Raw genomic sequence first — 25,918 nt, forward strand, 5'->3', positions numbered from 1 at the left:
AGTTTACACAGTACCAAAATAAATAAATAAATAAATAAATCAACCTTTTAGCAAAACTTGTTAAACTTGTTGAAACTGATAAGTGTATTAATCAATTCCTTGAAATTTTCAATAGCTTGCACAGAATGTCAGACCAATAATCTAAGCAAATGGTGCCTCCCACGTGTCTCAAGATCCAAAGGACAGTCATTCCAGAGGCTAATTCATGTGAGATCATACCAGAGTTGATAAATGGATAAAATTAAAAACTAGAACTGGTGTTCAGAAGTCAATTTTCAACATGCTCCTGTTTTCATCATTAAAATCCCACAACACAACTCCCATCCAAGTTCAATTTCATCTTTATGTGAAACATTTCTCATTGTCCTGATAAGTAGAGACTTGTGATGACAACCTTGATAGAAATCTAGGACATGGGTGCTTTAAGAGTCCACCAAATCTATAAAGACAGTAGAATCTAGACAATAATTGTAATAATTAATTAGAAAGTCTGGGGTATTAGCATTTTTAAAAAAATAACATTTAATAGTGTAATTTCTACATTAAAATACTGAAAGGTTTAGAAATAAAACCACCAGTGGATCACTTCCCCCTCACTTGATAACTAAATTAAGACAATCTGTTCTGATTTTATTAGCCAGAGATCCTGAGGCTAGTGAGTCAGAAGGAGCCACTTATGAAAGTGAAATAAATTCTGACAACACTACCCTAAATTCTGCAGGCAGGAAGCCGTTTCAACTGTCATGCCAGAACTATGAGATAATGGGTATTTCAAAATGTTTGTCCCATCTCAAAGCCCAATCTCACACTAGCATCTTGGCATCCCAGAAAGAAGTTGAAAATGAATTCCACTGCCAGAGAAACATCTCAACACTTAATTGCCCAGACTGTTAGTAAGGAATCTAGAGACTCAAGTCCTATTACTTTCCTTTCTCCTGGCTCATGACTAATTTTATTGGTGCAGCTCAGAGTAACTGCTGGGCCCTCAAGACCCATGGTGTGCCCACTCAAAGGAGAAGATGCCCTTTAAGCAAAGAATCTATGTCAAAACTCGGGAGGGGGCTGGCAGCGAACAGTCATTAAGAAGGGGCTTTAAGGCAGTTTCAATTCTTATAAGACTCTATGTTTAAAGAAGCAGTGGACTCCTTACTAAATATGCCTCATTTACTAAATATGCCTCATTTCTAGACCTGTTACTCTGAAATTTTATTGATCAAATTTGAGGAGGCTGCTAGAAGTAGGAGAGTGCTTAATTAAATTGGGAACATTTCCAGGAAGAAAAATGTGATGCTTAAATGAACTCTCTTCAACTAGAGCAAACCAAATAAACAAATCCCCTGAGATTACACCAGTGAGTGGCGGGTTTGTACTAATTCAGCCACCAGGTGCCAGTGACCAGGGGTTAAGATGGAAGGGTGCTCCCTAGGAGTAGTTTGCTGACTGGTATATACCATACAGATGCGTGTATCTGTGAGTGCGCGCAGTCTTTTCAAAGGTACATACTTTGCCGGGGAAGCGCGGGTAGGGGTGGGGGTGGGGGGTTCTGCAAGTTTGCCCAAATTAACGGTGCTGCACTTAAAACTGCTCCAGGGAAGGGTACAGATTTGCCAATGTCTCACCACAAAGCCTATCAGAACCAAACTATTATTGCCCCACGCGGAAACTGGCTTTACTGGGTCTGGAGAAATAATCCACCATCTCTCCAAACGAGTCACTTCGCTCCCAGATGCTCCATTTTCGCAGATTGGGGAGAGATTCCCCAAGGCTGCTCATCTGGCACCCGAGCAGGGGAAGCTCAGAAACCACCTTGTGAGGTCCGCTCCCGCTGGTCCACCCGCCGCCTGGCTCCCCACCACCCGCAGCCACCGCTTCGTCTCCCGCGCTCACCCACCACCAGAGCTGACGCTCCCCGCCCGCCCCGCCTCCCGCCACGGGCTCCCAGACCGCCCGCTCTCCCAGACTACCATTCAGTCCCATGTTCTCCACTACGTTTCTCTAGAATTTCTCAGGGCTGCCAGTATCTCCTAGCTCCTATCCCGGGAGGCACGCCTTCTCTTCACTGCGATAACAGAACACTTCGTCCAGCGCTCGCCACCACGACCCGCCCCCACGACTCCCCCACAGTGTCCCCACGAAGGGGGCAAAGACATAGTCTCCAGATTTATCCGGCATAAAACACCAGATCCTAATAGCTGGGGTCCTGGTCTCAGACCAAACTTCCAGGCTCAGCTCGGACTCGGATTCCCCTCCTTCCGCGCGCCGACGGCTGCTCCCTCCTCCGGCAGCGTCTTCCCAGAACGCGTGCCCCAAAGACTCCGGCTGGTTGGAGACCCGGCCGTTTTCGGCCTCGGTCTCGCTACAAAGCTCCTGACTTCCGAAAACGCACCCAGCGCTGCCATCTAAGGAGTCAGGACCCGCGCCTTCCTCTCGAGCTGGAACCAGCGGCTCCATCCACCGCTGCTCCCAGGTTTGGAGAGGCGGCTACGGCCCTTTGATTTTTCTCTGCCTTTCCTGTACAGCGCGGCTCTGCTAGTGTTTGGCGGAGGGAGTGGGAGGAGGGATTCCTAACCTTATTATTTTTTTAAAACATATATAAGTGAATAAGTATTGAATAAAGCAGCCAAACGCTGGCCCTCCCCCAAACCTAGGAATTCAAAGCCACATGGTCACAGCCCTTTCCAAGAAAGGCAGGCCCCCTCTCCGCACACGCTCCACTAGGCAAGGACCATAAAAGCCCTTTAAAGTCCTCGGTGCATCCAAGGGCTTTCCAGATCACCAGTCCCTCCGGAGCCACCCTATCCCCGCGCCAGAGGCCCCAACACCAGGAGGGCGTCCCGGGACTAGGTGTCTGAGGCCGCCGCGCCCCAGCTTGGACACCCACCTTTGGGCGCCGGATCCCGGGGGCGCTGTCCTCTGGCTGCGCTCTGGCGCGGCCCCTGCCTCCTCCTCGGGACGTCCGGGAGATTCCGCGGAAAGGCGTTCTGCTGCCCCTGGCTGGGGCGAGCGCATCTGCCGAGAGCCGCGGCCGCCGGGCGCGCTGGAGTGCTGGGAGCGCCGCCCGCCGCCTCCCGGAGCCCGCCCCGTCCCCGCCCCCTTCTCGGCGCCCTGGACCTCGGTCCGCCCCTCCGCTTCCACACCCCCTCCCCAACCACCCACACCTTCTGTCTGTGGTTTTGGCGGAATCGTTACACAAACTGAGAAACCAAGAAAGGAGTGGATGGATAAATTGGAGGGACAGAGGGACGGTGGCATGGGGCAAGTGAGGCCGAGTATATCCTAACCCTGGAGAGGGCTCTGTGTCTGGGTACGTGGACTTGTGTTCGCGCAGGGGTGGGCGTGTCGGCGTGTGTGCATGTGGACGTGTGTGTTGGTGTATACATACATGCATATGTGTGTATATAGGGGTGTGTGTGTCCTTACAACGCCGAAACTGCTGAGTTCCTATACGAGGGGTCGAGTTCCTCAGGACAGACTATGTCTGGTAAGGAAGCCAGCTGGGAGCGGTTGGGAGGCGCATCTTTGTGATGCGGCTGGCGGCTCCGCGTGTTTTAGGCTTCTCCCTGAAGTGGTCCAGAAACTGAGATGCGGACCAGGATGCTTCCGGTCACTCGCCTGCCAGAGCCTTCACGCTGCCCTCCGCGTCGTGCCAGCTGGTGGCCTGTTGTCAGAGCGCGTGTGTTAACAAAGCCAGCGGTGGGGAAGGAGGCAGACGATACACCGCGTGGGGCTCGATCCGATCCGGAGAGTGGCCAGCCATCCCCCACTCCTGAGCTGTCTGAAATTTCAGCATGTCATACCCTCCCCCACTATGAATATTTAAATAATGTTAATGACCCTTTGTAAATGGACCGTCTAGAAATCCCGAGAGGACTCAGAAACACCTCACACACACAAAACAGTATTTTTAAAAGCAAGGCGTTCTCCTCAGAGGAAATGTAATATGAACATAATATATAGTCCAATTTCTTGAATTCAGCTTTCCACTAGGCATGGTCAAATTTTCCATTTTCCCAGTGATTCTCTCTCTCCAGCTCTGCAGGTCAGAGCCCCTTACTCTCCCAGCTTTCATCCACTGTTGGCCTGCTTTTTTCTGAACCGCTGGTCAAAATACTGGGGTCCTCTTTTGAGAGTCAATTCTGCGTGCCAGGGTCCTTGATTTCCTATGGGGTTTCCCTGGGGCGCACATGCTGCCTGCAATGCAGAAGACCCAGGTTCTATCCTTGTGTCAAGAAGATTCCCTGGAGAAGGGAATGGAACCCACTCCAGTATGCTTGCCTGGGAAATCCCATGCACAGAGGAGCTGGTGGTCCACAGTCCATGGGGCTGCAAAGAGTCAGACACAACCGAGCAACTAACACTTTCTTTGATTTCCTATACAAGAAATGATAACATGGGGACCTGTCCAGAAAGTCTGTCCAGCATTAAAAAATAGCATCCAACCAGAAAGGTTTACTGTTTTGAGGTTTATTCACACTTTGGGCTTCCCTGGTGGCTCAGAGGGTAAAGCGTCTGCCCGGAATGCGGGAGACCCGGGTTCGATTCCTGGGTGGGGAAAATCCCCTGGAGAAGGAAAAGGCAACCCCACTTCAGTATTCTTGCCTGGAAAATCCCATGGACTGAGGTGCCTGGTAGGCTACAGACCATTGGGTCGCAAAGAGTGGGACAGGACTAAGTGACTTCACTTCACTTCCCTGAAGGGGAGGTGGGGGGTGGGGGTAAAGAGTACAATGCAGACCTCAGCTGTTCTCCTCAGGGTTCCTGAAAGTCTATAGGCTTCTTTTTGTTGGCATTTAAGAATTGTTTCACCAGCCTTTTTGCATGTTTGTCTCTTTGACTGTTGAATTTCAATAGAATTTACTGACCAGTGGCTGAGATTACAAAGCTTCAGCCTCAATAAATCCCTTTCCTTCCTTCCTTTCTTCTTTTCTTTTTTCCTTTTTTTCTCTCTTTCTTTACTTCTTTCTTTCAGTTCTTCATGTTACTGACCTGAGTTAAATATTTGGTGCCCTATATCATGATCTATTTTTCATTTTTTAAATCTATTTTTAACATTTTTATTTTTTATATGTATTTTTTAAGTCTTTATTGAATGTGTTACAATAGTCCTTGTGTTTTATGTTTTGGCTTGAATTCGTAACTCCTGCATGGAAGGCAAAGTCTTAATCACTGGACAACCAGGAAGTCTCTTAACATTTTAATATCATGTGAAAACTCACATTGAAATGAACATGTTTGGGGAGTTATTTATTTATATGGACCATAGATTCTTCAAGGAAACAGTCTAACAATACAGAGTTGAGATTTTTATAAACAGTATTAGGGGCAAGTGCATCGTCACTCTTTCTTCCTATATTCTTAAATTAGAATGTATCATTTACAAATCAAATTTGTTTCATAATTAGAAACAGTACAGCAATTTATGGGCATCCCTGATAGCTCAGTTGGTAAAGAGTCCACCTTGCAACGCAGGAGGCCCCTGTTCGATTCCTGGGTTGGGAAGATCCACTAGAGAATGGAAAGGCTACCCAACTCCAGTATTCTGGCCTAGAGAATTCCATGGACTGTATAGTTCATGGGGTCACAAAGAGTCAGACACAGCAATTTACACCAGCTTTATTCTGAATTCTTTCCTAAAGCAATGTCAGTGTTAATATTACTATAATATTATGTGTAAATATGAATTAATGCTAATTTTCTGTTAATGTTAAAGTTCTGGCATATCCTACAGAAAACTATGGGGAATATTAATTTAGGAGAAATACATATTCAATAGAAATACATATTCAACAAGAACATTTCCTTTTCTTTCATCTTATAAGATATTAAAGAGAAAGCCATGATTAAATTATCCTCTTTTAAAATATAAAAGCATAGTACATACCAGGACTCAGAAATATTTGTTTAATTTGTTCTATGAAATCAATGCAAAGGTATGAACATCTGCATATGAAAGTAAAAACTGTTTTAAATTAACATTTTTTCCCCCTAGGTCAGTGGTTCTCAATCAAGGGTAATTTGACACCCCAACCCCCACATCCACCCCTGGACAGTTTTGGTAATGTCTGAAGACATTTTTTGATTGTCATAATGGGTGTGGGGTGCTACTGATAGGGGCCCAGAGATGTTGCTAAATATCCTGAAAGGTACCGCACTGTCACCTAACAACAAAAGGGTTATTGCATCCAAAATATCAGAGGTATCCTGCCCTGGACTCAAAGCCAGGACTAAAGGGACTTATCTGGTGGTGCAGCAGGTAGGAATCCGCCTGCCAATGCAGGGGACACAGATTCGATCCCTGGGCAGGGAAGATTCCACATTCCACAGAGCAGCTAAGCCTGTGCACCACAACTAGCAGCTCATCCGCCTAGCCTGTTCTCCGCAAGAGAAGCCACCACAATGAGAAGCCCATGCACCGCCCCTAGAGAGTAGCCCCCACTCACTGCAGCTAGAGAAAGTCCACTTGCAGCAATTAAGACCCAGTGTAACCAGAAACACATACATAAATAAGATTTCTTTTTAAAGCCAGGACTAAGGACCACAAATTTCAGGACCATGTCTGTGTTTATTAAAAAGGCAAATTCCTGGGCTCCACTTTTACCTACTAAGTCAGAATCTCTGGGGGCAGGACCAAGGAAACTGTGTTAACAGCTCCTAGGGATGCTTAAGAACAGGAAAGTGAGAAACACTGGAGAGAAGAAAGGCAGGCTTCATTACCCAATGCATGCTTATGGGCTCATCACATCATATGTGTCTTAACATGATAAGTTATTAGAGCTGAGAATGTTTTATGAAATATACAGGCTCTTCGATCCATGTAAGGAGCACTTAGGAAGCAAATAAAGGGCTATTGATTCTGTGAAAAAAGACAAACAAACATAGCTGGGATATGGAAATATGAAATGCTCCCTACATCATTAGGGCACAAAACCGTCTATGGAACTGTTGTTTGGCAAGAGAGGAGGTCAGGACTGTTTTCCCTATGGTCTAAGTGTACGTTTTTGCTTATGTACCATGCCATATCACCTGCCCATTTTAAATGGTGCTCCTGAGCAAGAGTGGCCTCCAGGGGACCCCAGAAATAGAATGTACTTAGTAGAGAAACACCAAAAGTAAAGGTTGGGTGTCTGGTAAAGGAGTCAGCCTAGACACAGATTGACAGAGCCTCTTCTTTCTCCCCAAGCTTATGGAAGAGTAGAAGCTGGGGGAAAAAAAAAAAAAAAAGACCCATGAGTGGGTCAGAGAGCTGAGCTAAAAACCCAAAGAAGGGGCCAAGACTGGTCAATCATAAAAAAGAATTTGCCATTTCCTACTTCCATCACTTCATGGGAAATAGATGGGGAAACAGTGGAAACAGTGTCAGACTTTATTTTGGGGGGCTCCAAAATCACTGCAGATGGTGACTGCAGCCATGAAATTAAAAGACACTTACTCCTTGGTAGAAAAGTTATGACCAACCTAGATAGCATATTCAAAAGCAGAGACATTACTTTGCCAACTAAGGTCCGTCTAGTCAAGGCTATGGTTTTTCCTGTGGTCATTTATGGATGTAAGAGTTGGACTGTGAAGAAGACTGAGCGCCGAAGAATTGATGCTTTTGAACTGTAGTGTTGGAGAAGACTCTTGAGAGTCCCTTGGACTGCAAGGAGATCCAACCAGTCCATTCTAAAGGAGATCAGCCCTGGGATTTCTTTGGAAGGAATGATGATAAAGCTGAAGCACCAGTACTTTGGACACCTCATGCGAAGAGTTGACTCATTGGAAAAGACTCTGATGCTGGGAGGGATTGGGGGCAGGAGGAGAAGGGGACGACAGAGGATGAGATGGCTGGATGGCATCACTGACTCGATGGACATGAGTCTGAGTGAACTCCGGGAGTTGGTGATGGAGAGGGAGGCCTGGCGCACTGTGATTCATGGGGTCGCAAAGAGTCGGACACGACTGAGCGACTGAACTCTACTGAACTTCCAGCAAGAAGAAAGACATCAATAAGCATCAGTTGGGTATAATCAGCTGGGTATAATCCTCAAGGACAAAATGTGTCTCACAGAAAACCAAGGTTTTCTAGAAAGCAAAAGAATAAGAATAAGATGGAAAAGCAAACAAAACTGACACCAAAAAGGTTGGCCCCTATCAAAGCAAAAGCCCCAGATCTGTGGGACTTTCCCACCAAGTACCAGATAAGGTCAATGGAATGTAAGGAACAATCCCAATCCCAAGGGCATCCCCATGGGACCAGATGCACCACTGTAAATCTAAGACAAGAAACAAATGGGGAAATATTTGCAACATACATAACAATGTTAATATGCAATCTAATATGCAAAGAGTTCTTACAAATCAATGTGAAAATTGAAGAAAATTACCAACTCTCTAATAGAAAAAAATTATCCAGTCATTTATAGACAAATAAGTATAACTGGCCACTGAACTTAAGAAAAGATGCCAAACTCTTCCTCATCTAAAAAAAATGCAAGTGAAAATAGTGAAATAATATATTTTGCCTCTGATATCAGAAAATACATTAAATACAAATATTATTATTATTATTATTATTGGTGAGAAAAATGAAAATTAACTATACATTGTTGAAAGGAATATAAACTAATATTAATAGATTGCTAAGTTTGTTAGACAATTTGGTAATAGCTCTTGAAATTTAAAAAAATGTTTATAACATTGAACTTTCAATTCAGTCTTGGAATTCAGAAGCTTATAAAATCTGTGAGTCAGAAGACTAAAGTGGTGAGGAGGAGTCAGCAAATGAGAAAGTTCTGATCGTAGAAAAGGGCCAAAATAAAGAAATTACTTAATATAAACTTTTAAAGTTGCTTGCTGTGTAATGTTGTGATGTAAGTACTTCGGATATCTCAACTTCTGATAACAGCATTTATTTGGAGAGCCAAAGGCAAGGGGCTTATATATGGCTTGGTGCAGTTGGATATCAGGCTAAAAGGATGTGAGATTAAGAATTCAGACAAAAGAGGGCTTCCTTGGTGGCTCAGTGGTAAAGAATCCACCTGCCAATGCAGGAGACATGGGTCTGATCCCTGATCCGGGAAGATCCCACATGCCTTGGGGCAACTAAGCCCGCACAATGCAGCTACTGATGCTCGCACGCCCTACAGCCCGTGCTCCACAGCACTTGAAGCCACGGCAGTGAGAAGCTGGCACACCACAATTAGAGAGTAGCCCCCTCTTGCCACAACTAGAGAAAACCTGGCACAGCAATGAAGACCCAGCACAGCCAAAAATAAATAAATAAGGTTATTTTTAAAAGGAAGAAGAATTCAGACAAAAGAGGAAATCAGAACAAGAAGTGACCAGTAAAACCAACTCCATCCCACTTGAGTTAACCGCCTGAGTAAAAAATCCATAAAAATAGTGAGGGTAGGCACTGGACCACCTCTAACATTTTGTGGGTAAGGTCCAAGTAATTTTAATTTAAATATAAAAGGAATAATTTTCCCTTACAGGCTGTGGGACCTGGGATAGCCAGCCAACAAACTCCTAGGAGGCACTCCTTTGGCTTATTTTCTAATTCTGATAGTGGTAAAACCAGACGCTAGGAGTTTCGTCCCATTAAGCGAATTTCCCACTTAAGATATTTCTCCACTGATTTCTGACTCTTATAAAAGGGCAAAAATGTCTTCCCTAGGTAATGTAAGCAATGATGCCATCCTTGGCTTTTCCATAGAAGAGATATTCCACCCATATAATGTTTGAACCATCAGCTCTATGAATGAATGTGCAACATATAAGACAGGCTATGGACTGTTTGTTTTGACTTGTAGTTATTTTACCAAATGGAAAACACTCTCCTCAAAACCATCTCTTCTCTAGGGTCACGTCTGGTTGCTGAGTGATGGTCAGCTCTTAAGACTGCGTCATCTGAGGACTTTCCTGGTGGTCCAGTGGCTAACACTCTGTCCTCCCAGTGCAGGGCAGCTGGGTTCAGTCCCTGGTTGGGGGAACAAGATCCCACATGCTGCAACTAGGACGTGGTGCAGCCAAATAAATAAAGAAAAAAGAAAGAAAGGGAAAAAGGAAAGACTTTGCATATCAGTGATTCCCAAGCTAGCCCATGTTGAGGTTAGCTGGAAAACTGGGGGGAAAAAAAATCAAAAAACCAAAAACCTGAATTAATTTCCCTAGAAGATCTGGAGTTCAGGAATCTCTGTTTAAGTTTCTCCCGTGATTCTATGACACAGCCTGGTTTGGGACCCACTTGGGGTGGACACATTTATCCTTGGGCAGAGGAAGGAGAGAGCAAGTGAACACAGGGACGAGGATGGCTGTCGCATAAGAACACTTGGCTCCTGGACCACGTTGACTCCCGTTCTTGGCCCCGTTTGTGGCGGCCTGCCTTTCCTTCATTTCCTCTCCAGGGTCTCTGGCTTCCTGTGCCCGAGGAAGTTCCGTTCCAGCCTGTTCCACATTTATTTCCTTCCCCTGCATCCTCACACTTGACCTCTCCTCTGCCAAACCCCCTAACACAAGGAAATGGTGACCTGATGACATTCACCCCAATGCTTGAGACTCTTTTTTTTTTCCCAAAGACTTTTACAAACCTTCCAGAGAAACATTCCAAAAGTCAAGCAACTTCTGCACATTTGACTCCTTTCATTTTGTCCCACATGGTAGAGCTGGCCTTGTGCCTTCTCTGCGTTGACAAAGTGACAACCATACACCCAGACTGCCCCTGATAACAAGCATTTATTTAAATGGTATCATTATAAAGTACAGGTCTCTAGTATTCCAAGCTAAAAGCATCAGTGAAATGCAGCAACATGGGAGGTGCCTGGCTGGAAAGGATGGAGGGAAAATGCTATTTGTGGAGAGGAAAGGCAGAGAGAATGCTGGGGAAAGAGTCCCCCTCTGAGGGAGGTAGGAAGGCACAGATGGGATACAGGGGCCCACATCTTCAGAGCCCGCAAAGCTTTGAGTTAATGAGAAGAATGCACTCATGTACTGCTTTGGTAATTGACAACAAAGCCCAGAGGCTTAAGTTCTTTGTTTCTTGACTGAGAACTTTATCTCATTTAACTGAAGCATTTAAAAAATCTAGTAAACACTTGGGAGTTCATGCCCTAATGGACACACAGCATAAAACAAGGCACTTTTAAAGCATGGCACTACAAACACAAAATCTGCCAAATATACTTGGAATGTCCAGGAAGGTACAGAGTGTGTTCACAGACAGGACGATGGGAGCAGCGCGCCCAGTGCAGAGGCCAGTTTCTGCTGAGTAAACCCGGTGAATTTGCTTCTCATTAGCGATCTGTTTTATTTTATTTATTCCCTTTTTTGGACTGCGCTCCATGGTTTGTTGCATCTTAGTTCCCCGACCACGATGAACCCGGGCCAGCAGTGAAAGCGCAGAGTTCTAACCACTGGACACCCAGGGATTTCCCAGATATCTGGGTTTTAAATACAAAACTACCTTTCTTTCTGGCAGCGCTTAATTCCTTTCACTTGAGGTGAGAAGGATTTTTTAGTTTTTTTAAAAAATGAGACTAACATTTTCCCAGTCATGCTCAAGTGTTTTCCTCAGAACTTTTAAGTACAGGCTGTTAATTTATAGAAAAGAACCATAAGGTTTTTCAGTCTTATTAGGGGGAAAAAAGACTAAACTTGACATTTTAAATTTTAATAATTCTGATTATCACAGAGGGGTGGTCTGTGCAGTAAGTAGTCTCTCACTTACCTGTCAAGTGCCTTAATACCGAGAACAACCCAATGAGAAAACAGACTTTTCCTTCTACACTTTTGAACATATTAAATTACTCATCCTGGTGTGAAGGTATGTTCACTGAAGATGATGGGGGAATACTATGAAGGCAGTTTAAGTTCATCTACACAGAGTGAGTTAATTACTTAACTAAACAACCACAAAGATTATGAAATATTAAGACCATTTAGATATGGAGAATAATAATAGCTTCTTCTACGGTATATTAAAAGCCTTCATTGGAAGGGGGCCACAATCCATGTAAAATCACTTTAGAAACCATAATAGCTTCTGATAAAGTCAACTAAAGCATAAAATCCCAAGTAATCTACGAAGCACCTCCGACTCCTCCTCTGCCTTCTGCTTCCTATTCTCCCTCTTGTGCTTTCTCTCTCCTTGAAAAAATTTTTTTCATTGGGGTATAGTTGGTTTGCAATGTTGTGTTAGCTACTGCTGTAATACCAAAGTGAATCAGTCAGACATATACATATATCCAAGCTCTTCTAGACTCCAGTCCAATACAGGTCATTACAGAGCCCTGGATAGAGTTCTCTGTGCTATACAGTAGGTTCTTATTAGTTATCTTTTATATACGAAAGTGAAAGTGTTAGTCACTGAGTGGTGTCCAACTGTTTGCAACCCCATGGCCTGTAGCCCACGAGGCTCCTCTGTCCATGAGATTTCCCAGGCAAGAATACTGGAGTGGGTTGTCCTTCCCTCTCCAGGGTACCTTCCTGACCCAGGTATTGAACCCATGTCTCCCACATTGCAGGCAGATTCTTTACCCATTGAGCCACCAGGGAAACCCATCTTTTATATATAGTAGCGGAGCCTGGTGGGCTGCCATCTATGGGATTGCAGAGTCAGACAGGACTGAAGCGACGTAGCAGCAGCAGCAACAGCAGTGTATATATGTCAATTCCAATTTCTCTCCTTTCTCTATCTTCTTTTCTCCTCCCTCGCTTCCTTCCCTCCCTCCCTCCTTCTTTTTCTTCCCTCCTTCTCTCTCTACCTCCCCTCCTTGTTCCTTTTCTTTTTAGACCACAGCCTAGTTGATTTTAGGAGCAGGCCCTGCAAACTCAAATACCTTTCAAAGCCAGACAGATAACATAAATGAGTAAAGCTGCCAGGTATCAGAAACAGTTTGTGACTCCTGTGAAGGACTGCTAAGTAATTTATAGACTGGCTGAGATAAGATAGGCCAGCAGGGAGAGAGAACAGTGTGTTTAGATAGATGGCTGCCACTGCTTCTGTTTTATATCAGGCATTTTCTTAACTTGCTTGAAATGGATGAGGGCATAACAAAATGTCAGAGACAGAAGAATTAGAGCTAGGAGGAACATTACGTCACCCCAGCTGCGTACCTCATTTTACAATGTAGCAAAGTGTCAGTGAATCCAGGGTGTCTGGAGCCCAAGACCAAGGCTTGAACCCTAGTCAGTCATTTATTAGTTGTGTGACCTTGGGGAAGTTGCTCAGCCTCTCCATCCGTCTGAATCCTTACCTTTAAAAGGCAGATCATGAGAACCTCTACCTACAAACGTCACAACTACAACATGACTTTTGTGAGTGTTAAATGAGAACATCCATGTAAAGCTGTAAGCCCAGGGCCAGCTACAACGTTAATTGTTATCAGTGAAGGCAACTGAATCCTGGGAGAGGGTGAGACTTACACAGAGCCACTGGGCAAAACTGGGTCAAGGTCAGGACTCAAGGTTAGGACTCAAGCTCAGGCCTGCTCTCTCCTAGGTCAGGGCTAATTTCTCTGCTGTAAGCTTGCTTTCTAGCACACAACAACAATTACCTGGCATGGTATAAGGAAGTTCTGGTTAACTGTTTTTAAGGCCAGAGTCATATCTATGGCCTATCTCTGGCGGCCTCGGCCATGAGGCCAGACTAGTGCAAACACAGTGGTTACCATCAGTCTAGGCAGTCCAGGAACCCAGGACGGCTGTGCTGTCAGCGTGGTTACCCATCCACCATCTCGATCACAATATCCTAAAAAATATTTCCCTCTCGGCCTTTGGTCCCAGAGTTTTGTTTTCAGGTCTGTTAAAGCCTCCAGCCTATTCTCAATATTCTGAAACATTCTGCAGATACAGGATACTGCCATGTTCCTGAACATCAGAGAGGGGAAGTGAAGGCTTCAGACTGATACTCTTGCATGCTGTGGTTTGTGACCACTCTCTGGACGGGGTCCCCACTGGGCACTGTATCCAGAGGGCTTGGTTCCCACAAGATGGGGGCACCATCTCATCCCAGGGCAGGGCCCTGCTGGGGAGAAATGAGCTCCCACTGCCCGGCCCCTGCTCCCTTCTCCTTCCAACCTTGGCTCTACCCTTTGCTCTCATTTTCTCTGGGTCGGGATCACTCAGTCAGCCCTGGACCCACCAGTGCTTTCACCCCTCTACTCACACTCTGCTCTTTACCTAGAAAGTCCTTCTCACCAGTCAAGATCTATCCAACTCCTTCCCTCAAGCCTGCCCCCAAGACTGCTGTTTCCAGGGCTCCATCCCCAATCTCCTCCCCCCACCCTTATTATCCTGACCCTCCCTTTGTCAGAGACACTCTATCTGGGGTAGCCTAGAGTCTAACCCGAGAAGGCAATGGCACCCCACTCCAGTACTCTTGCCTGGAAAATCCCATGGATGGAGGAGCCTGGTAGGCTGCAGTCCATGGGGTTGCTTAGAGTCGGACACAACTGAGCGACTTCACTTTTCACTTTTCACTTTCATGCATTGGAGAAGGAAATGGCAACCCACTCCAGTATTCTTGCCTGGAGAATCCCAGGGACGGCGGAGCCTGGTGGGCTGCCGTCTATGGGGTCGCATAGAGTTGGACACGACTGAAGCGACTTAGCAGCAGCAGTAGCAGCAGAGTCTTACCTGGGTCTCAGCATCTTCCCTGGAATACCCGTCAGACACATAGGCTACAGCCCAACTCCTTCCTAGCAACCCCCCTCCACTCATTGCCCTGTATTTCCTGACTCTGGGGTCCCACAATCCCCAGGTCACTGGCTGTCTTCCTCACTGTGGTCCCCTCTTACTCTCCCCACTGCCTCTTCACAGGACCTTCCTTCCTCCTTCCCCACCTGGCCCATTCAGTGGCCTCTCAGCAGATCTCTCTGTACTTCGCCTCTCCCCATTCCTGCTCGCCTTTCACGGTGTACCTGAATTAGCTTCCTAAACAACCTCTTGCCAAAATAGAAACTGCTTATCACTCAGTCACTCAGCAGATATTTATTAAGACCTTCCCATTTGTGAGGCCCCTTTGTAGGTGTGGGGTATGCAGCAGTGAACAAACTCAAGTGCTTTCTCTCTCATCCTCACCCCACTGGGCTGGAGGCGGAATGGGTGTTCTCGCTGCTCTTCACTGCTTCTTCCAGACTCCTGTCCTCCTTTCTCAATAAAACCCCCTTTCCCCATTGCCTGAAGACTTTAGCACCTCTCTCCGATAGTACTCTAGCCAGGGATTCCCCTGGTGGTCCAGTGTTAAGAATCCACCTTGCAATGCCAGGGACTTGGGTTCAATCCCTCGTGGGGGAACTGAGATCCCACATGCTGTAGAACAACTGATAAGCCCATATGCCACAACTAGAGAGTCAACACACCACAGCAAAAGATCCCTTGTGCTGCAACTAAGATCCACATAGCCAAATAAATTAAAAAAGAAAAAAAAGAACAAACATCCAGCAACATTCTAAGTCTTAATGATTATAACACCCATGTGGATAAGTCTTAAATACCCCAGTCGCTTAGATTTTAACTTTATAAAAAACACCCCTGTCTTCCTACTTCAGCCTTCCAGTCTCACAGTCCTAGTCTATACCTTGTTATTACCAACAACTGTCCAGCCTTCCTAATCTTAGTTCCAAACATCCTATTCTCTAACCATCACTCTTTCTACTACTGTGCCAACTCCAATAATTCTCCAACCCATGACCAAGGCTAATCCAACGATTCTACTATGCATCATTGTTCCTCATCCCTCCTGGTCTCCCTCTTTCTGCAGCTTAGATTCCATGGTCTATCCTTTGTGTACACTCTCCACTCCTTTATCTCGCCCTCCCTTTGCCATATTAAGCCTGTAATCAGTAATCCCGGATCAGTCCAACTCTTTGTCCATTCCATATCTCCATTCACAGGCTGACATGCTTAAGAGAAAAACATAACAACCGTCTGGCTAGTCTCACTTAAAATGGATCACTCACTTTAAGTGGTGCCTGGAGATGCTATTTACATTTCCCCAGTTCATTCATTACCCCATTCTTGGAATGACTAGGTACACCTTCCTCCTTTCCCCTTATATGCTTCTTGCTCCACGTCACTCTCACCTGATGACCTGACTTCCCATCTTACTGAGTAAGTAGAAGCAATGAAAAGATGGCCTTCCCTCTTCTTACCTCTTCCAGGACATTGCTCCCTCAATTGTATCCTCTTCTGCCACATAAACTTTCTCTTGCCTCATCAGAACTGCTGTGATCTCTTCTACTTAAAAAAAAAACCAAAAAACTCTTGACCCTACAGCCTTCTGCAGCTACCACCTCAATTCTTTGCTCTCCCTTAGATCAGACATACTTAAAAGAGCTATTTCTACTTACTGTCTCCATTTCCTACCCCTACCATCCCCATTCTTTCTTTTGTCCCCATCACCCCAGCAACAGAGCATTGGTCACAGTCATCATGATCTCTCTTTGGACCGCCAAACCCAGTGATCATTTCTCAGAACTCATCTTACTCGACCTTTCAGCGGGATTTGACACAGATGGCCCATCACTTCCTTTTGAACTGCTTCCTTTGTTTGGTTTCCCAAATACTCCTCTCTTGGTTCCACTCAGACCTCACGAGCCATTGTTCTTGGTCTCCTTTTCTTCCTCATCTTCTGAACATTTAATATAGACTGATCCAGGTTTAGTACCTCGAATCTTTCTTTCCCTCTGTGATCTCAGCCCATCTTGCGGCATGTACGAACGAATCCCAGAGTTTATCTCTGCCTGCCCTCTCCCTCGAAATCCAGACTCACACCTGACCTCTCCACTTGGATCACTAGAACACATCTTAAACTTAACAAGCACTCAGCAAATTCCAAATTTCCTCCCCAGATCTGCTCCTCTCATAATCCTGTCCGTTTTATTAAAGACAGACCTCATCCTTCTAAGCCATAACCTTGTCACTCTCATCCAACAACATTCTGATTTTTCTCCAAACCACTGTCTTTAATATAATATACTTGCTTGGTTCTTTGGTTCTTTGTTTCTTATCTATCTCCCCTTACTAAAAAAGTAATCTACATGCATACAGGTATATAGTCTGTTTCATTCTAGATGCCCATAGCTTGGTATAGAGTAGGCACTAATTAAAATTTGTTGAATAGGACTTCACTGGTGGTCCAGTGGTTAAGAAACTGCTTGCCAATTTAGGGGACACAGATTCGTTACCTGGTTCAGGAAGATTCCACATGCCATGGGGCAATTAAGCCTGAGGACCACAACTACTGAGGCCAAGTGCCTAGAACCCATGCTCGGCAACAAGAGAAGCCACTGCAATGAGAAACCCATACACCACAACTAGAGAGAGCCCATATGTAGCAACGAATATGCAGGCCAGACAAAAATAAATACATACTTTTAAAAATTTGTTGAATAAATGAAAAAATGTGTTCATGGAGCTTACATTCTAATACAATGTGAAGAATGGAGAAAGATTAAAAAAAAACAGGGAGAAGAATGTCAAATAATATAAAATAAAATAACAGAAAAGAAAATTAAAGGTCAACTGAATTAACTCATGTAGCTATTAGAACTATAATAGTGTCAGGAGGTGGTAATTGTTAGAAAGAAAATTGAGGCAGGGGAAAGGGACAGAAATTGATGGGAGAAGTTAAGTGAAAGTCACTCAGTCATATCTGACTCTTTGTGACCCCATGGACTATACAGTCCATGGGATTCTCTAGACCAGAATACTGGAGTGGGTAGCCTTTCCCTTCTTCAGGGGATCTTCCCAACCCAGGGATCAAACCCAGGTCTCCCATATTACAGGCAAATTCTTTACCAGCTGAGCCACAAGGGAAGCCCAAGAATACTGGAGTGGGTAGCCTATCCCTTCTCCAGCAGATCTTCCCCACCCAGGAATCAAACCCAGGTCTCCTGAATTGCAGGTGGATTCTTTACCCACTGAGCTATCAGGGAGGCCCAGTGGCAGAGTGGAATAGGTGTTACTGTACATAGTATGGTCTGGAAGAGACTCTTTTATGAGGTGATATTCGAGCAGAGAACTGGAAAAAGAGGAGTGAGCCATGTAATATTGAAGGAAAAAACATTCCAGCATAGAGAACAACCCCTGTGGAGACTCAGACCGACCGTGCGTGGAACAGCCAAGAGGGCTTCACAGTCAGGAGGAGGAGATGTGAAGGAGGTGGCAGTGAGTGAACTCAGAAAGGAAGATGGCCAGCCAGATCATGAGCACCCACAAGCCCTGATAAGTACTTTGGGTTGTTTTTTTTCTGAATAGGATGCAAAGCCATTCATTTATTTCAAATAGATCAATAACATTCAGAGAACGAAGATCATGGCATCTGGTCCCATCACTTCATGGCAAATAGATGGGGAAACAGTGGAAACAGTGGCTGACTTTATTTTTCTGGGCTCCAAAATCACTGCAGATGGCGATTGTAGTAATGAAATCAAAAGATGCTTACTCCTTGGAAGGAAAGTTATGACCAACCTAGATAGCATATTAAAAAGCAGAGGCATTACTTTGCCAACAAAGGTCTGTCTAGTCAAGGCTATGGTTTTTCCAGTGGTCGTGTATGGATGTGAGAGTTGGACTGTTAAGAAAGCTGAGTGCCGAAGAATTAATGCTTTTGAACTGTGGTGTTGGAGAAGACTCTTGAGAGTCCCTTGGACTGCAAGGAGATCCAACCAGTCCATCCTAAAGGAGATCAGTCCTGGGTGTTCACTGGAAGGACTGATGTTGAGGCTGAGACTCCAATACTTTCGCCACCTGATGCGAAGAGCTGACTCATTTGAAAAGACCCTGATGCTGGGAAAGATTTAGGGCAGGAGGAGAAGTGGACGACAGAGGATGAGATGGTTGGATGGCATCATCAACTCAATGGACATGGGTCTGGGTGGACTCCAGGAGTTGGTGATGGACAGGGAGGCCTGGAGTGCTGCAGTTCATGGGGTCGCAAAGAGTCGGACACGATTGAGCAACTGAACTGAACTGAACTGAACTGAATGACTTAAGGCTTTTAAATATCACCGTGGTTCCTTGTGTATGAGGTCTGTGCTACAGGGGAGAAAAGGAGTGGCCAGGAGACCACTCAGAAGCTACTATAGTAATCTGGGCAAGAGGTGACAATGGCTTAAACTAGGATGGTTGTGGGTAGTGGTGATAGTAATGGTGGAATCTGATGAGATTTCAGACATAACTGAAAGAAGTGGATGCACCAGGCACATGGCACAAAGCATCACACTTAGAAGACACTTAATGCCTATTATACTTCTTATACCTGTGTACTTCTTATTCTCATGACAATAAAATATTTTTATTATTAAAAAAGTCCCCATTTGGTTATTTTTCTAAGAAATTTCCTTTAAAAAAAAATTTTTTTTTAAATTTTTTGGCCGCACTGCAAAGCATGTGGGATCTTCGCTCTGACCACAGACTGAACCCAGCCCCTCTGTATTGGAAGCACGAAGTCATAACCACTGGACTACCAGGGAAATCCCTCTAAATTTCTTTTCAACAAAATACCAACTCACCAAAACAGGCTTTTAAAGTACATTGGGTAAAGTAGTTCTTGAACTTTAGGTAAAAAATAATTGTACTTTTGAAACACTACAATAAATTAGATTTTTTCATAAGATGATTTCCAAGAAGAATTTAGTGTCTCATGGGAAAGGATCACATTGACCCTTAAATTTCTAACATTTATTATGGGTGAGTTCAACTGACCTTTCTTCTTTTTTCTCTTATTATCTGTGGCATTCTCCCCTTAACTCCTTCACTACAGAAACAGCTCTTTTCAGACTTGTCAGTTGCACAAAGAATGGCTAGCTTGACAGTTATTGATTCCTCCCCTGGGGAAAGCAGATTCCCTTGCCTTTTCTTTGCTCTGGATCTGAACTGCAAGTGAATGGTTGGTTGGGAAATTAACTGGCTCAGCATCTCCTGAGAAGAGGAGGAGCGCACAGAGATCTCAGGCAAGAGGTGGTCTGATGTCACAGGTAGGAGGGTTTGCTCTTGGTGCCAAACCTTCATTCCTTCACTGATTCTGGGTGGGACCTTCCACAGGTGTCTTTCCCTCCCTGTTCCTCAGTTTCCTAGTCTTTAAAATGGAGAGAATTATATAGTATCTATATCATGGGCTTCTGGTGAGCACTGGTTGACTTAATGCTTATAGAGGTCAAAGAACCCACCATGCAGATTCTCAATAGATAGTAACTATTTGTTATTATTCATCTGTGCTAGTCTGCTGTTCTGTAAGCTCCCTGTGGGCCAGTCCAAAGAACCAGAGCAGTCTTAGATGAGAAAAGCTGTTGACTAATGCCTTCTCTTGGGGGATAACAGCTATTTTCCTATCATTAACTTTTTTTTTTTTAATTTTTTTTTCTTTCTTTTTTTTTCTCAGTCATTTTTTTTATTCCTTTTTTTATTTTTTAAATTTTATCATTAACTTTTTAAATTGAATTATAGTTGATATACAGTGATTCAGGTATACAGCAAAGTGATTCAGTTATATATACATATTTTTCAGATTCTTTCTCAAATAGATGATTATAAGATATTAAATATAGTTCCCTGTGCTATACAGTAGGTCCCTGTTATCTATTTTATATACAGTAGTGTGTATCTGTTAATCCCAAATTCCCAGTTTACCCCTCCCCCTTCCCTCTTTGGTAACTATGAAGTTTGTTCTCTATGTCTGTGAGTTTATTTCTGTTTTGTAAGAAAGTTCATTTGTATTATTTTTTTCCTGGTTTCGCATATAAGCAACATCATGTAATATTTGTCAGTTGTGTCAGTAAATTTTAATTAAAATAACTTCCTATTTATTAAAGAGATACTCATTGACTGGAAAGCAATAAACTGCGGGCTCTGGAATATTATCCGACCTAGGACTGAATCCTGGCTCCATTCTTACAAATTCTGTGACCTTGGGAAAGTCACTTTTTCAGAGCATGGAACTCTTGAAATAAACAAAATAAGGGTCCCTGTTTCATGGTGTACTTATGAGTCTTATGTGAAATAACATAGCATCTGACCCTTAATAAATGCTGGGGACAAGAAAGTGAGTAAGGAGGGAAGGAATGAGGAAGGAAACAACACGGAAGGAAGGAAAGGAGGAAGAAAAAAAAAGAATAAGACAAGGAAGACCAGAGGAACAAGGGTGAGAGATGAGAAAAAATAGGAAGGGTGGGTCAAAGACTATTACAGGATAAGAAAGTTTGACAAAATCCATATGGAGGAAAAAGATTTATTTTAGTTAACTGTCAAATACTAGGAAAAATGCTTAGAAACAGGATGCATATTTTTATTTGAAAAAGAAAGATTATTTTCCTCTTTTGCAATGCCTTTTCTCTTAAGAGGGATTTTCCTATGTCACTCATGGAATAAATTTAATATAAACTTGGAAACTTTTTTCATATTTGGGTTCTGTTCATATTTTCTTTGTAGGGACCAACATATTTAAAATAATAATTCTTACTGGATGAATGTTTGTCTATTTCTCAACTTAAATAAGGTTTATCTTTTCAAAATTTCCAAAGGATTTATTGCCATTAGTTTGAAAAATCACCCTCCGAATTTGAATATGTTTAAATATAGTATACCACATATATGAGCATGCACCATAACATTCAGTAAGTTTTTTTTTTAACCTAAAAGTTAAGAAATTCTGTATAACACAGAAATACAGACATCTTAGGAAAAACTGAAAGAAGACAATACTCTAAGCTGAGGCATGGTGGGTATAGTGGTCTCCTAATAAATACTGCAGGACATCTGTAGGCTGAATTTCTCCAGATTCAAAGCAAAGTCTATTTATTCACTGTCAGCCCCACTTCCCTTATTTATTGAAGAGCCAATTCTGTTTTTATCATATTCATGAATCACTGCAGTTGAATGATAATGAAAATGTAATCAGAATGTTGATAGGATAAAAACCCAAGGGCAAGTCTGAAAAACAACCAAAGCTCTGGGATGAAAATCAAATCTAATTCCAGCAGGTAAACTCCAGTTTTGCATTTAAAGAACAAATGCAAACAGAACTACATAAAAGCTTCTTTATTGATCAGGGGCTGTGAGACCTACTTTATCTGTTTGCATAAGAGCATCACCATTTTGCTCTACCAGGGAAGTAAGTAGTTGTTAAGGACACAGGCTGCCTGGTTAGATCTGGGCTCTGAGACTGGGCTGTGCATCCTTGGACAAGTTACTCAGTGTCTCTGAACCTTTCTTCATTTGTAAATTGTAGATACTCATGGTACCTGTCTCACACAGTTGCAGTAAGTATTGACCATATTACCCTAAGCAATTGGTGGATGCTCGATACATGGAAAACTCTCAGTAAATGTCAGCTATTATTCTCATTCATTTCTGTAAACTGAAATTCACCAGAAAATTTATCATATTAGAGGTCTACATGCACTATCTCTGAGCATATAGAGAATATGATGACTGATCCATCACTTTACCTTCTACAGAGCCCTTTAGGAGAGGGAATGGGGATTGTGGAACTGACACTTTTTTCCTTTTCAGAAATATACATGATAATGTTGAGCTGAAATAAATGTCACATCTCCACTGGCTCATTTCTGAAGAAGGAACAACTGCTACAACAATGGTAAGCTCAAGTGACATCAAAACAGCCCAACTTCTGGTGTATAAATCACCCTGCATCCTATTCTAGCCAATGCAGCCATCACCTTGTCTGAGCACATTTTCTGTTTTTTTATACAGCTTACACCTGTGTCAGATTTTCTTCATGTTAACTACCAGTTTTCACTGCAACAGAAAGAAGCAAGGAGGAAGGTCATTAGGGTGGGTTGAAAGACACAGAAAAGGAAGGCATTGATAATCTACCAAGAGGGACGCTAGATGCTCGCTTAAACTATCTGAAGCGCTTATATAATGAAGCAAGATCTTTCTACCAATGAATCCAACAGATACTTCCTGAGAATTATAATTACCCTAAAGATTTATGAGACCTCTGTGAGAGTAGACAGAAGGACAAAGCCTATTGGAAATGGCCACATGAATAATTTGTTTTTCAGGAATAACTTGTGACCATTCCAACCTTCTCAGACACTAATGGTAATTTATTCATAAATTAACTGGATAGGCAAATTCTCGCCTAATGGGAACCAGTTGGCAACCTTCCTAGAGCACCAAAGACCGATGGTTCCTGACAGTGGTTCTGCGTTTTGGTAACTGCAAATGAGCCCTGCTTCAAAGCTAAATAGACTGGGGCAGATCATTCACAGGAAGACAGGTCTATCGGCAAAGGGGCTCTGACGTACAGGACAGAGACTATTCTAGAGCTTTGTCATCATTAGTCGCTCCCACCCATGGAATGCTAGAAATGTGCACTGGAGGAAATGCACTGATGTACTCAGGAAATATTTGTGACTATGTTAGTACTTTTGCTCGGCCTATGTAGGCCAGTGTCATCTATTTCAGGAGGTGACCACCCAGAGAGAAGGGAATTTTACCAAGCAATAAAGTTGCTAAAAGCACAAGAATATTTCATCATTTTAAAACTTGGGATGAAGCTCTGTATAGAAAAGGAAATCACTGATAGCCCAGCTAAAGTGAAAATCCTAGAACAGACTTCAGAAAAATCATAACATGCCCAGATTGAGGAAAAGTAGTTTTGTTTTGTTTTTTAAGTCAAGAGAAACAAACCAGGGGTAGCATTTCCTGGGGTTTCAGTTCATAGAGAAACCAATGAGGTACTGATCTCGGCATGGGTCGGGTTTGGAAGCCTTTATTCCTAAGGGGAAAAAGTGAATCAGGAGAGAGCTGTTGATCAGTTATCAGTTTACTGTACAGACTGAACCTGCATATCTGTTTGATTTAAAGTTTAATATAATGAACTTAATACATTATCATCCTGAAATGAATAAAGTCACACTAATAGAAGAAATATAAAACTGCAAATAATCTCAAACCACAGTAATCAAATGGATTAGCCTTTTTCTTTACCTCTTTTGCAATACCCCTCCTGACCAGGGCTGCCAGACTAAGCAAATCAAAACATAAGACAGCCAGTTACATTTAAATTTTGGTAACTAATAATCAATTTCTTGGTATGTCCCATGTAATATTTGGGACATCAAATACTAAAATATTACTTGTTGCTTATCTAAAATTTGAATCTAACTGGTTGTCCAGTGTATTATCTGGCATAACTACTCTTGCCTCATGGTTGGAACTACTCTGCTTTAACTGATGGTAAAACTAATTTGCATTCATCAACACTCAAATAAAGAGGTTGTAAGGTGCCTTTTCTGAGAAGGCAATGGCACCCCACTCCAGTACTCTTGCCTAGAAAATCCCATGGATGGAGGAGCCTGGTAGGCTGCAGTCCATGGGGTCCGCAAAGAGTCAGACACGACTGAGCAACGTCACTTTCACTTTTCACTTTCACGCATTGGAGAAGGAAATGGCAACCCACTCCAGTGTTCTTGCTTGGAGAATCCCAGGGATGGCGGAGCCTGGTGGGCTCTTGTCTATGGGGTCGCACAGAGTCGGACACGACTGAAGCGACTTAGCAGCAGCAGCAGCAAGATGCCTTTTCACCCGAGTTCCAATGCTCATTTTGAAATCTTGGATGCTTCATTTAACTTTACTGTGCTCTAGTCACCACATCTGATGATGTGAATGAAAATGGGCTGAATAAGAGCTCCTCCTTTGCAGGGCCATTTCAAGGACTATATGAGATGGTACACGTAAGGGCCTAGCACAGTACTCAGTTCATAGCAAATGCTCAATCAATATTAGTTATTATTTTCAGCAGGAGAACACGATGAATAAATAAAATGACAGAGAAGAAGGTGCCTGAGATCTTTCATTTGTGGTAATATTCCTTATCTATACATATAAGGTGGAGAAGGCAATGGCACCCCACTCCAGTGGTGGGCTGCCGTCTATGGGGTCGCACAGAGTCAGACACGACTGAAGCGACTTAGCAGCAGCAGCATACATATAAGGAGAGCTATGAATTGTGACTTCACTTATTTGGCCTTCACTTTATTTGACACATAGGGAGCAATACACAGGACTGATAGTAACCAATATTGTTACACCACAGTGCGCACCAGGGCCTTTTTTGCACTATTCTTTGAAATAATGCAAAATGTATATATATATAAAAAATAAGACAGTGATTCTCATAGAAGGGGTATGGTAAACGTTGAGCCAATAGTCCTGGAATGCCTCTCATCCCCCACCCTCACTGCCAACCCTTTTTGAGTTGCAGCGCTTTGAATAGTTTCAAGGACAACAAAAATCTTTCATAAAAAGCGTTTCTTTGGCAAAGGAGCAAATTTAGAACCATCTTTGTGTATGTACCCAATGTAGAAAGGACTGCTGGTCCCAAATGTATTTTTTTGTACAGAGCCTCTGCACAAACCATCCTTTATGTCGTCATCAGCGAATACAAAGGACAACCAGTTAGCACGGCTGGCAACAGAAGGTCCTCAGTAGAATGGCTTTTTAAAAGCAACTTCCAAAGAAAGCTGTAACCTGTGGCCTCTATTCACCACCGGAAGAGCCTAAATGTTTTCCCCCTTTTGTAACAGAGAACATCTGTCAGTCCAGGAGAACAGTCACCCTCCCAGCAGTAAGTTTTACATATAGAGGCAACATCCTCTTTTTATGTGGTTCTGCCATGTCCTTGGTTAGGAAATGCACCCCTTTCAAACAGTTTGTCAGCCCCAACTTGCCTAACTGATAGCCATCCTGTTTCTTGCCTAAGCACAACTGAAAAGTATTGTCTATGTGGTTAAATGAATTAAACAAGGAATCCAAGAGACAGAGGTGGCTCTACTGCCATGGAGAATTCCAGCAGCAAACCAAAATTTAAGCCTGTAAATGCCTAATGATTATGAAATCAAAACCCCAAACAATGCAAATGGCCAGTGACGCTTTAAGTTACAGCCAGTTGATTAATTTCCTTTCATTG

General features: G+C 43.4%; 1 protein-coding gene across 7 annotated transcripts in view; it reads right to left on the reverse strand.

The window, feature by feature from the left end:
- The window catches only part of PALM2AKAP2 (PALM2 and AKAP2 fusion), a 513,846-nt gene that overhangs the window by 115,460 nt on the left and 372,468 nt on the right, over positions 1-25,918 (reverse strand). Inside the window, exon 1 of one of the 7 annotated variants that reach the window (XM_069575465.1) lies at positions 2,882-3,063. The exons of the other annotated variants lie outside the window; for them this stretch is intronic. The gene's annotated coding sequence lies outside the window, so the exon portion shown is untranslated. Of the gene's footprint in view, positions 1-2,881; positions 3,064-25,918 lie in introns of those variants that run through there. 7 annotated transcript variants of the gene reach the window in all.

This window comes from Ovis canadensis, chromosome 2 (assembly GCF_042477335.2).
Source record: "Ovis canadensis isolate MfBH-ARS-UI-01 breed Bighorn chromosome 2, ARS-UI_OviCan_v2, whole genome shotgun sequence".
Classification (NCBI taxonomy): Eukaryota; Metazoa; Chordata; class Mammalia; order Artiodactyla; family Bovidae; genus Ovis; species Ovis canadensis.